The following is a 10,414-nucleotide window of genomic DNA, read 5'->3' as shown; positions in this document are numbered from 1 at the left end:
GATATAAAACCCATGGTCTTCACCCTTGGTGGCCATGATGGTAGGAGATCACAGCCAGGGCTGAACCAACTGCAGCAGCAGCAGCTGTCCTTTATGCACCTAAGTGGGCAGCTAGAGCTGGTGCCCCAGTCATCCATCATTACACACCTTCCACACCCGGACTGGGGTCAAACAAGGTTGTGTGATCGCCCCCACCCTGTTCACCATCTACCTGACAGTCATCACCCACCTCATCTGAGATGATCTACTATCCAGCATCAGTATCAACTGGACAGGAAGCTTTTCAATCTTGGGTGCTTCTGGGAAAAAACAAAAAACTCACTACCAAGGACATCGACAACCTTCAGTTTGCAGATGACTGCTGTGTGATGGCTAACTCCGCACAGGATGCGCAAGTGACCCTAGATCTCTTCAGTGTTTCATAAGACACTTGGCCTGTCCTTGAACATTGCTAAAGACAAAGGTTCTCCACCAACGCCCCCCAGCCCAGCTGAACATCCCTTGCGCTATCTACATAGACTGGGAGGCTCTGGAGTATGTGGAACACTTCCCATATCTTAGCAAACACCTTCATTGATGGTAGCCTGTTGAGAGAAAAGTCCAGCACTGGGTCAACTGTGCCAAGCTGCAACAGCTGTTTTTGAAAATAGGAGATCTTCAGAAGTTAACAAAGGTCCTGGCTTACAAAGCTGTCATGCTGACCACCCTTCTCTACTGCAGTGAAGCCTGGAACTATCTACCAATGCCACATTAAGCCCTTTGAAAGCTTTCACCAGCAGTGCTTGTGTTGAATCCTGGGAATCAAATGGGAGGATCGCCAGACCAGCATAAGCATCCTCCACAAAACTGTGTCCATCAACATTGAAGCCTTGCTCTTGAGAAATCAAACTTTGATGGATGAGCCACTGTGTCTGGATATCTGAGAACTGGACACACCAGATTGTCTTCTCCCAGCTCTCCGTTGGCCAATGCTCAAAGAGCAGCCAAAGAAAACAGTACAAGAAGACACGCTCACAGTCGCCCTCAAGCACAGAGACATTGACACCAATGACTGGGAGGAGAAAGCTGCTGCCATTTGGCCTGGCACCACCTGGTCCACCAAGGCATGTGCCACTTCGAGGCCCAATGGCTTGATACTGAGGTGGAATGGAGGCAGTGGAGGAAGGAGATGACAACCAAGCCAGGGCTGTGAATCCCACTCCCCCACACAACAACATGCAGACATCACTGAAGAACATGTACATCCAGAATCGGGCTCCTCCATCACCTGAGGACCCATCAAACCTGACTGATGTCATCCTTGACTTCGAGGGACCGTCAATGATGACTGATCATCATCATCATCACCACCAAATGACAGCGGGGGAACTGAAATTCAAAGCAATTACATAGTTTGCATCAAGTTGCATGGGAAATGTGTGGCAAGGCAGTGTTAAACCTAGCTCTCCAGTATCTCAGCTCAGTGACACATCTACAAGGTCACTCTTCCATTAAAATTATCTATATGTTTCTAATTATGTTCCTAAATGTATCTTGTAGATACTAGGGAATAATTTTAACTACTTGCATTAAAGTAGCATAGATAAGCTTTAACGAGACTGGAAACATTGCATTCTGTGTACCCAGTTAGAAAATCCATTTGGAAACTCAATGTTTGTTTATGAGACTGTTGAATACAAGAAATAAGGTTGAAGAAAAGGCTTTATTTTCAGCTTTCTTTCTTTACAAATATGCTCCCTTGGTTTACTGCCATAGATAAGAAACTGAAAAGAACAGTAGCCATTAAATCAGATGCAAGCTTGCAGTACAAAAATGCTAGCAATAAAACCAATGTGATCTGAGGTTGAATGAATAATTCTTTATGGATCATCTCTTTAAGAGATTTCACTTCTTTATGCCTGTTAATTGCAATTTTCTTAACTTCCGATCTTAATGAAGATTTTCAGCTAAGCGACTACAACAAATAATTCTTGACATGCATCAATCTACTCAGCCTTGGTCCTTGGGCATCTCCTGTGCTTCCACTATACCAGAGCTCTGCATGCAACATCTCTTGGTACACAGCTCTTTATAGCCTGTGACTAACTCAGAATCCAGACTGGGAGAGGCTCCAAACATCTCCCTCTCCTTAGCTGGAGACTGAAGTAAACGAAGTTTGGCTTCACAACAAAAGTTCTGACATGTCTGTATAGCTGCCAGAAATTTTCCCTTGCAAGTAATATTAAAATCCTGATTAAACCCAATATGTCAAGCAATTCATTACAAATACTCACTATGTTATGGCTAGCTATATTGATCAAATTTGACTGGACATATATGGCTTCCATGGTGATGTTTCTGTTCCTGGATTGGCTAAGTATTACACTTTGAATCAGATTTCTGCAGGAAATTCTCATTTCCATAAATTTAAAGTTCTGTTTTCATTAATATTCTACCATACTTATTTAATATTATCTCTTTTCATAAATGCTCTGCCCTCAAATAGATTTGCAAAAGGAAATGAAAAAGGAGCATGCCAGATGAAAATATGCTACTACGTTATACTTCTATAGGTCCTGCCTCTAAGTTTCTTTGCTACTAGGCTCTCTTGCCTCTACAAAAAAAGTTCCCAAACATTTTTGATGCATCAAGATTTTCAGGATCCCTAGGAGGCAGAGAAATATTGCCTCTCTTTACAACAGACATCTAAAGCTCAGGAAGTTGATTGAAGTGTCCCAAGCTCCAAAATGAAGCGGTAAAAGATCAGAGAAAAAGAAAGAGTCCCAACTCCTAGGCCATCTCTACAAGTTTCCAGAGGTTAGCCTTCCAGTTCTATCACAGCAGTTCTTTAATGCAACTCGGAGCTGTGACAAGTTCTGCATTTACTGAAATTATTGTTCTTCTCCTTAGGACTTTGTGACTGGTCCCATTTTTGCTGATACTCAAAGAAGCAAGCTGCTTTCATGATCCAGAACAGGTCTCATATGTGGAACTCAGATGATTTGTTCCACTACAAAATTGTTTTCTTAGCTGCAAGGAATAAGACAGAACAAACAAACACACAAACAAAAATAAAGCTAAATATTTCCAGCAGAGACACCCCCAAGAGGGGACTGATCCTGCAGCAAAACAAACCAAACCCTTTCTGAAATGCTCACTCCTTTAACTGCTTCAGTCCAAAAGAAGCAATCACTGCACTCCCATATACAATTAGAAGACAGTTTATATCTTTCACATAGTGCTAAGCAGTGCAGCCTAAGCCCTGACAGAGAAATCCCCTCTTGAACCAAGTTTGATTCATACCGGAGCCAGGAAGGCAATGTTAACAATTCTTACCATCTAACAGCTGTTTGTTGGCTCACAGAAAGTGCATTGGTAGTCTCAGCCCAAGCCTTAAAGGACATGTGACCACCAAACAAAAGTAGTCATTACAACTGGCACCTCCCAAGCATTGAATGGTCATGGAAGTTGACCAGCTCTAAGGGTGGGAAGGTGGTTCATCTCCAAAACGACTGATACATGCTGTAGAGGAACAGAAGGAAGTTCACCCTGCTAATAACCAAGGCACTGCAGAGACAGAAGACTCCAGCCTCCTGAGCTTGGTCTTGCCATAAACTACTTCCAGACATATCTGGAACAAAAACCCATTACCCCCGGTAGGCCAAAAGTGGTTTGTGCATCTCATTGTCCCACATTCAGAATCCCATCAAGGATCAACTATCGGCTTAGCACACCTGGTCCCACGTTCTCCAGGACAGCCCCATTTTCTTAGTTTGAGAAATCACACCCCCCCGACTCTATTGCACTGTATTTTTATTGTAAAGTAGCCTCTTATCTAGCTCCAATTTTTTTCATTGATTCACTCAAAGCCAAATGTGAAACATGAGGCTGCCTGGGATATTTTACACTAGGTCCCCTTTAATCTGACTAAACCACTACTGATCTACCTCTCTGGGCTTTCTCTAGATCCTGCTCAATTCAAACGTGGTACCTGATAACCCTGATCCAGACCTACAAGTCATTAAAAAAACCCCTGTAACCTCTGTTAGCCACTCACCTCTGTTTGCTGCCCCAGCTTCAAGGCAGAGGCCCAATTCGTAATTGGTTTATGCACACATGTACTAATTCCCTCGCTACGACACCTACCTTGTATTCAGGCTAAACTCCTCCTCAGAACAGATTTCTGTAGGCTGCCTCTTTTCTGTTGGCCTCAGAGCTCAGCTGTTATCCATTTATTAAAAATAAGCCGAGAACACAAATTATGCTAGAGTGAGCACATTTTCTGATTAACCTTCTGAAGCTTTGTTCAGCACTTCACAGGCTGTTGCTGGCTCTATGCTTTTCACAATCATGCCTTCATGCAAGTTGCTCCCTGCTTTCTCTCTCTCTCTGCATGGGAAATTCTCTATTTTGAACCCCATGAGGTCCTTCAGTGGGGCTAAATGCAGTACCAGGAGTAAGATTTTCCTTGTATGCAACAGCTGGTGGATCTCGGGTACAAAAGTAGTGCTTGGTATCATCAGGACTTTGAAGAAGAATCCATTTCTAGTAAGGTAACAAAACAGCAGTAACATTACTTGACATGGGCTGAAGCACAAAGCAGATCAATTCCTTGACAAGGTCACATAGAAACCAGATGCAAACCAAAACTAGAATTTAGGAGTTTCTGGCTTCCAGTTTCAATGAACTAAGACATTTTGCCTCACATGCCATAAGAAGTGTTTAGTTCAGGAGGAAGGGGCATCGACAACAGGAGAGACTGATGGACTAGGACCAAGATAGAGATCTGCACTAGGAGCTGTGAGTCAAGACAAGGATTGGAGAGGACTTCACCGAGTCCCTACTCCATAGAATAAATAGCACAGACAGGAGACGACATTAAGAGGGAAATTAAAACCTCTTCACGATTATTTAAAAATGTCACTTGAAGCTTCCAGTGGAAGATTTCCTCCCCCTCCTTTAGCATTGTAAAACCACATTACAATAGTATTGTTTTGCCACAAAGGAAGCAAGACACAAAAGTGAACTTAAAGAGAAATCAAAAAACTCAACCATATTCCATGGTTTGAGCGGAATGGGGGTCAGAGGATGAGGTAACATAAGTACTGCTTTTTAAAAAACTGTCCTCCTTTATTTTACTTAAATGTTTTAAGGTTGGCTTTTACAGCAATCCTCTAACCATTGCTCCCCCTTTTTTCTATTGCAACAATTTCCTATCCATCTCTCACCATTTTGAGCTTTTTCACCAAAAATATAAAGGTGCCTGCCCCTTCCACTTGGAGGTCGGGTGGGAATTTTTGACTTAAAAAAATAAAATAAAATAAAAAGGGCTTTTCACTGGCAAATGCTGAGTCACCAAAACAAACGCAGTTTTGCAGCACCATATCTGTTTTGGTTCATCTTTCATCAGGATAGGATCCTCATTTAGATTCAACAAGGAATCTCTGGTCAAAACCAGACAGCAAGCTATAGCAGAAAAGCCGATAGCATAATGGTAAGGATAGTCACTGAAAAACAGATAATACATGCTCAGGTTCCAGCACTGCCCGACAAAGACTAAAAACACCACAGGACTATGTCTTCTATACACCTGGTGGAAGCCTCAACTAATTGGCTATGGTAGGGCAGGTCGCTTAGGCTCTCCTGTTGGAGCTATTCCACTTTGCATAAATAATTATTTTGTGAGATAATGTGCCTCTGTAGCACAATGAATGGTTAGGACCCTTCCCTGGGACATCAGAGAATGGCAGACCAGGGCTATGCATCAGAGACTCCACAAGCCAGGGGAGTATTTTAATCTTTCTGGGAGCAGGCCTCTCGTTTTCACAAAAACCTGATTAACTTAGATAGAAGTTCCCCCTAGGCAATACTAAGATAAGACTGCCCTACTGTGGGATGGCTTACACCAGAAGTGCTCAATTCCCAAACCATGGGCCAGATCCAGCCCCTGATGGGAAGTTATCCGGGGATGCCGGGGTTGGCCCCATGCACTAGATTGGCCCCCAGGCTGCCCTGCCTACCCTATCCTAGTACATAGGGGCTGGACAGAAGCAGCATGGGACATCAGAGGCCCAAACCCAGCATACAAGGGTCAGTGTGGGGCCCCAGGACCCAATCCAGGTGTAAGGGGATTGTGCGGGGCCTAATTCTGCAATGCAGAATCTAATCTGGCCCAAGAACTAGCCCTGCACCATTCTTGTGTCCTGTAGGGCCGAAGTGTTGAACATTACTGGCTTATGCCATTGTGTGAAGCAGCCTGCGGTGGCCATACTTGGAGGGAGGCCCTTGGACTAAATGGCCCCTTTGCAGAGCCAGTATGCAAACTTCTGTGCTCCAAGGCCCCTTCACCTTTCCAAAAGAGCTCTGACAAATCTCTACTTCCCCATTCTCCCTATTTAAAGTGGAAATCACAAAATGCCTCCCCATCCTCTACATGATCTGGGAGACAAGACCCTGCAGCCACTCAACAGTGCTCCATACTGATTGTACAGCACTCCTGTTGAGTGACACAAGGCACTCTGTCCATGCAGGCTAAGCAGGTCGCCTGTGCTGCTTCCCCAGTGACTGTGAAACTACAAGACAAAACCAGAAAGCAAACTCACATTGCACAACCATCTACACAGGTGTGTTTCTAAGCCACCCCTACTTTTCAGTGTAATCAACACTGCCAGAAAGGAATCAAATGCCAGGAATCAAGTTGTAAACTAAAGCCTGCATTGCTTAAGCTCTATATCAAGCCAAGGCAACCATGATTCCATTCAGAACTCTCAGTGTGGTGACAGAGTTGCAATTTGGAGACACTCCCTTACTTACGACTTCAAAGGATAGGAATTGGGGATTGGTCTTTCAGTTAAGCTAGTCAGTCAAAGACAAAAGGAATCTGCAAAGGTAACCTACTGCTCTACAATAAAAGCTTTTAAACAGGTTTTAAAAGTTCTTCTCATTCATGATGTGCCTATGTTTATTGAACCTGGGGATCACTATACACAGGTGTCCTATAAGATCCCAAACTAAATTGCTTAGAACTTGATTTAGTTAAAGTGATGCAGTGTGAAAGAGCTGAAGAGAGAAGGGGAGCGGGAAGGGGTCAGATGTTCATAAAGGTATAAGCACCCCAGGCGCTTGTACACATGATGGGGGTTTAATCCCCAAGGTTTTATTTTATGCCCCCTAAAGTGAACTGGTGGCATTTTAACTGAAGCCACCATTTCAATTTCTGACATGTTATAGTAAGGGGCTATATACACACACACACACACTTTTTTTTTTTTTTTGCCCGTGCCTGGGGAGCGAGCTGCTGGTGGGCTGAGCAGCAGGGGGTCCCCGGGCAATCCCTCTGCAGTGGCAGTGCTCCCTGGGGCTGCCAGTGGGCCAGGTGCTGCCCTATCTTGGAGGCAGCACCCAGCCTGATTCAACTCTTCCTTGAACCCACCAGGGCTTCCAGCACCCCATGCACTGTCTCTACCACCTTCCTGTCACCTGGGACTGCCCAGGAATGGGCTGGCTTGCCCCTGGGGCAGCATAGGGAGGCGGTAGGAGGTCAGCTGAGTGTGCTGACAGCCATAGAAGAGGTGGCAGGGATGGTACACAGGGTGCTGGAAGCCTGCCAAACCCAAGTTTCCCCAAGACCACCTGGGCTTCCAGCATCCTGTACAGCATCCCCACCACCTTCTCTAGCCACCAGCACACCCAGACACCCTCCTGCTGCCTGCCTGCTCTGTCCCAGAGGCAGGCCATTCCCAGGTGGTCCCAGGAGGCAAGGACAGTGCATGGGGCGCTGGAAGCCACGGCAGGCTCAAGGAAGAGCTGGATCCGGCTGGGCGCCAACTCTGAGCTGGGGCACCATCCAGCCTGCTAGCAATTTTCCTGGGCAGCCACAGAAGGTGCTGCCACCACTGCAGAGGGAAGGACTAGGGCCCTCCATGGCTCAGGGGCTGTTCAGCCGTCAGACACCAGAGGTGGGCAGGCTCCGCTGAAAAAAAAGGATCAGGCCCCTTGCTGTTTCTGCCTTCAGCCAGGTGCCTGCTGAAGGCAGAAACAGCAAGGGGCCCAGTCATTTTTTTCTGCAGAGCCTATCCACCTTCCCCACAGCCAGGTGGCAAGCTGACACTTTGCAACGATACAAACTAAACTAACATCCAGATGCTGTTTAGTTTGCAATAATGCAAAGTCATTTAAAACACCCCAAACTGGCGCATGTGTAATGTGTGACACCATTAAGCCACACAAATTACATTTTCATCCCATCATGTATACAAGCACCCCACACCTCCAGTTAAAGTCAGAGGGAAGTAAACAGACTCACTCTCCTTCCTGAAGGAGATAGTCTCTTTCTCTCTCTTTCCACTTATACAAACTCCTAAACATTATCTTCTAGACTTCATGCCTGATCCAAAGTTAATTGAAATCACTGGCTTGGGATGGTGGGGAGAAACAGAGAGGGAGGAGATTGAGCATATGGAAAACTAGGTGTAAAGAGAAGACCTGGTATGTAATGTTTCAATGGTGGGTCCCTTCTCCATTTTAAGGGGCTGATTTCAAAAGGTAATTTGTCTGTACTGCTCTCCCCAGTCCTGTCGCTAGTCCCTTTTTGCCTGGTCTCTGCCTTGGAATCTCTTCTCCTCATTTTGTTATTTTTCCCTGGACCTTTGTTTGTTAGCACAATTGCATCATTAATACCAAGTAAACTTAGAACAAATAGAAGGAAATGCCAACAGTGCTCCAACACAGCATGCTGGCAGCTGGGAGAGTTCACAGCCGGCAGAGATTAATAGACCTTATTCAGAGTTAATAAAGGACAGAATCACTTGAAGGCCAAGCACTGCATTTGTGATGATATATGTTATGACATAGGTCATCAAATCTCATTAGCTTTGGGGTTAATCTGACTGCTATAGACAGCCCAGAAAGATTTTCTCCTTGCATACAATATTGCACAATAGACTGGACCAGGCTTCATGGTCCTAGTTGCTCAGGGCACATGGAAATATCTAGCTTTTTCATGATCATCAAGGCAAGGGCTAGACAAGGAAGTTTAATGCATGGGCTTCTGTGTCTCACAGGCATTTTTGCCACACTGCTGGAGCTTCCCCAGGGAAAGCCCAAGAGAAATTCCTTGGTGCTGGCTATTTCATAGACATTAGGGCTGGAAGGGACCTTGAAGATCATCAAATCCAGCCCCCTGCCCCAGGGGCAGGAAGTCAGCTAGGGTCAAAGGATCTCAGCAAAATAAGCATCCAAACATTTCTTGAAAGAGTCCAGAGCCTGCACCACTTCTGGAAGGAGTCTATTCCAGGCCTTGGGGGCTTGGACAGTAAAGAAGTTTTTCCTCATCTCCAACTTAAAATGACCATGCAAGAGTTTATGACCATTGGTCCTTGTTATCTCCTGGGATGGTCTGATGAAAAGATGTTCCCCCAGATCCTGATGCACACCCCTTATGTACTTATAGGCAGCCACTAGGTCCTGAGCCTGTGCTTCTCCAGGCTGAAGAGTCCCATGTCTCTCAACCTCTCTTGATAAGGCCTAATCTCTTGCCCTCTGATCATGCCCATGGCTCTCCTTTGGACTTTCAAGCTTCTCCACATCCTTCTTGAATTGTGGAGCCCAGAACTGAATGCAGTACTCCAGCTGTGGCCTCACCAAGGCCAAGTAGAGCGGGAAGATGACATCTTGAGATTTATTTGACAAATATCTATGGATGCAAGCCAGAGCTTTGTTTCCTTTGCCAGCCATGACATCACATTGGTGGCTTATGTTCATTTTGTGGTCAATCATGACCTCCAAGTCTCTTTCAACCATGGTGCTAGCGAACATTGCACTGCCGAGCCTAAGTGTTCTGTAGGTTCTCCACTCTGGTGGAGTACCTTGCATTTTTCGGTCATCAGGTTTATATCTGCCCACCTTCTAAGCTTATCCAAGTCATCCTGGATCACTAGCCTACCCTCAGGTGTGGACACTATGCCCCAAAGTTTAGTATCATCAGCGAACTTAGTCAGTATGTTTTTGACACCAGTGTCCACATCATTGATAAAGATGTTGAAGAGAACTGGCCCAAGGGCAGAGCCTTGGGGGATACCACTGGTCATGGAGCACCATAATGATTTGCTTCCATCGACTACCAGTCTCTGGGTCTGACCTTGATGCCAATTTCCCGGCCATTGGACTGTGGTGTAACCGAGGCCACAGTTGGCCAATTTTTTCCACAAGGAGATCCTGGGACACTAGATCAAAGGCTTTTCTAAAAAGTCCAGATATATCATAGAATCACAGAAGTCAGATCAGAATGGACCTTATAGATCTTCAAGTCCGACCCCCTGCCTGGGCAGGCGAAATAAATTGGGCTCAAATGATTCCAGCCAAGTAGGCATCAAGCCTCTTCTTAAAGACCCCCAGGGTAGGAGCCAGCACCACTTCCCTTGCAAGTTGGTTCCAG

The sequence above is a fragment of the Crocodylus porosus genome, unplaced genomic scaffold, assembly GCF_001723895.1.
Source record: "Crocodylus porosus isolate Cpor-Errol unplaced genomic scaffold, CroPor_comp1, whole genome shotgun sequence".
NCBI classification, from domain to species: Eukaryota; Metazoa; Chordata; order Crocodylia; family Crocodylidae; genus Crocodylus; species Crocodylus porosus.
This window is presented reverse-complemented; position numbering follows the sequence as displayed.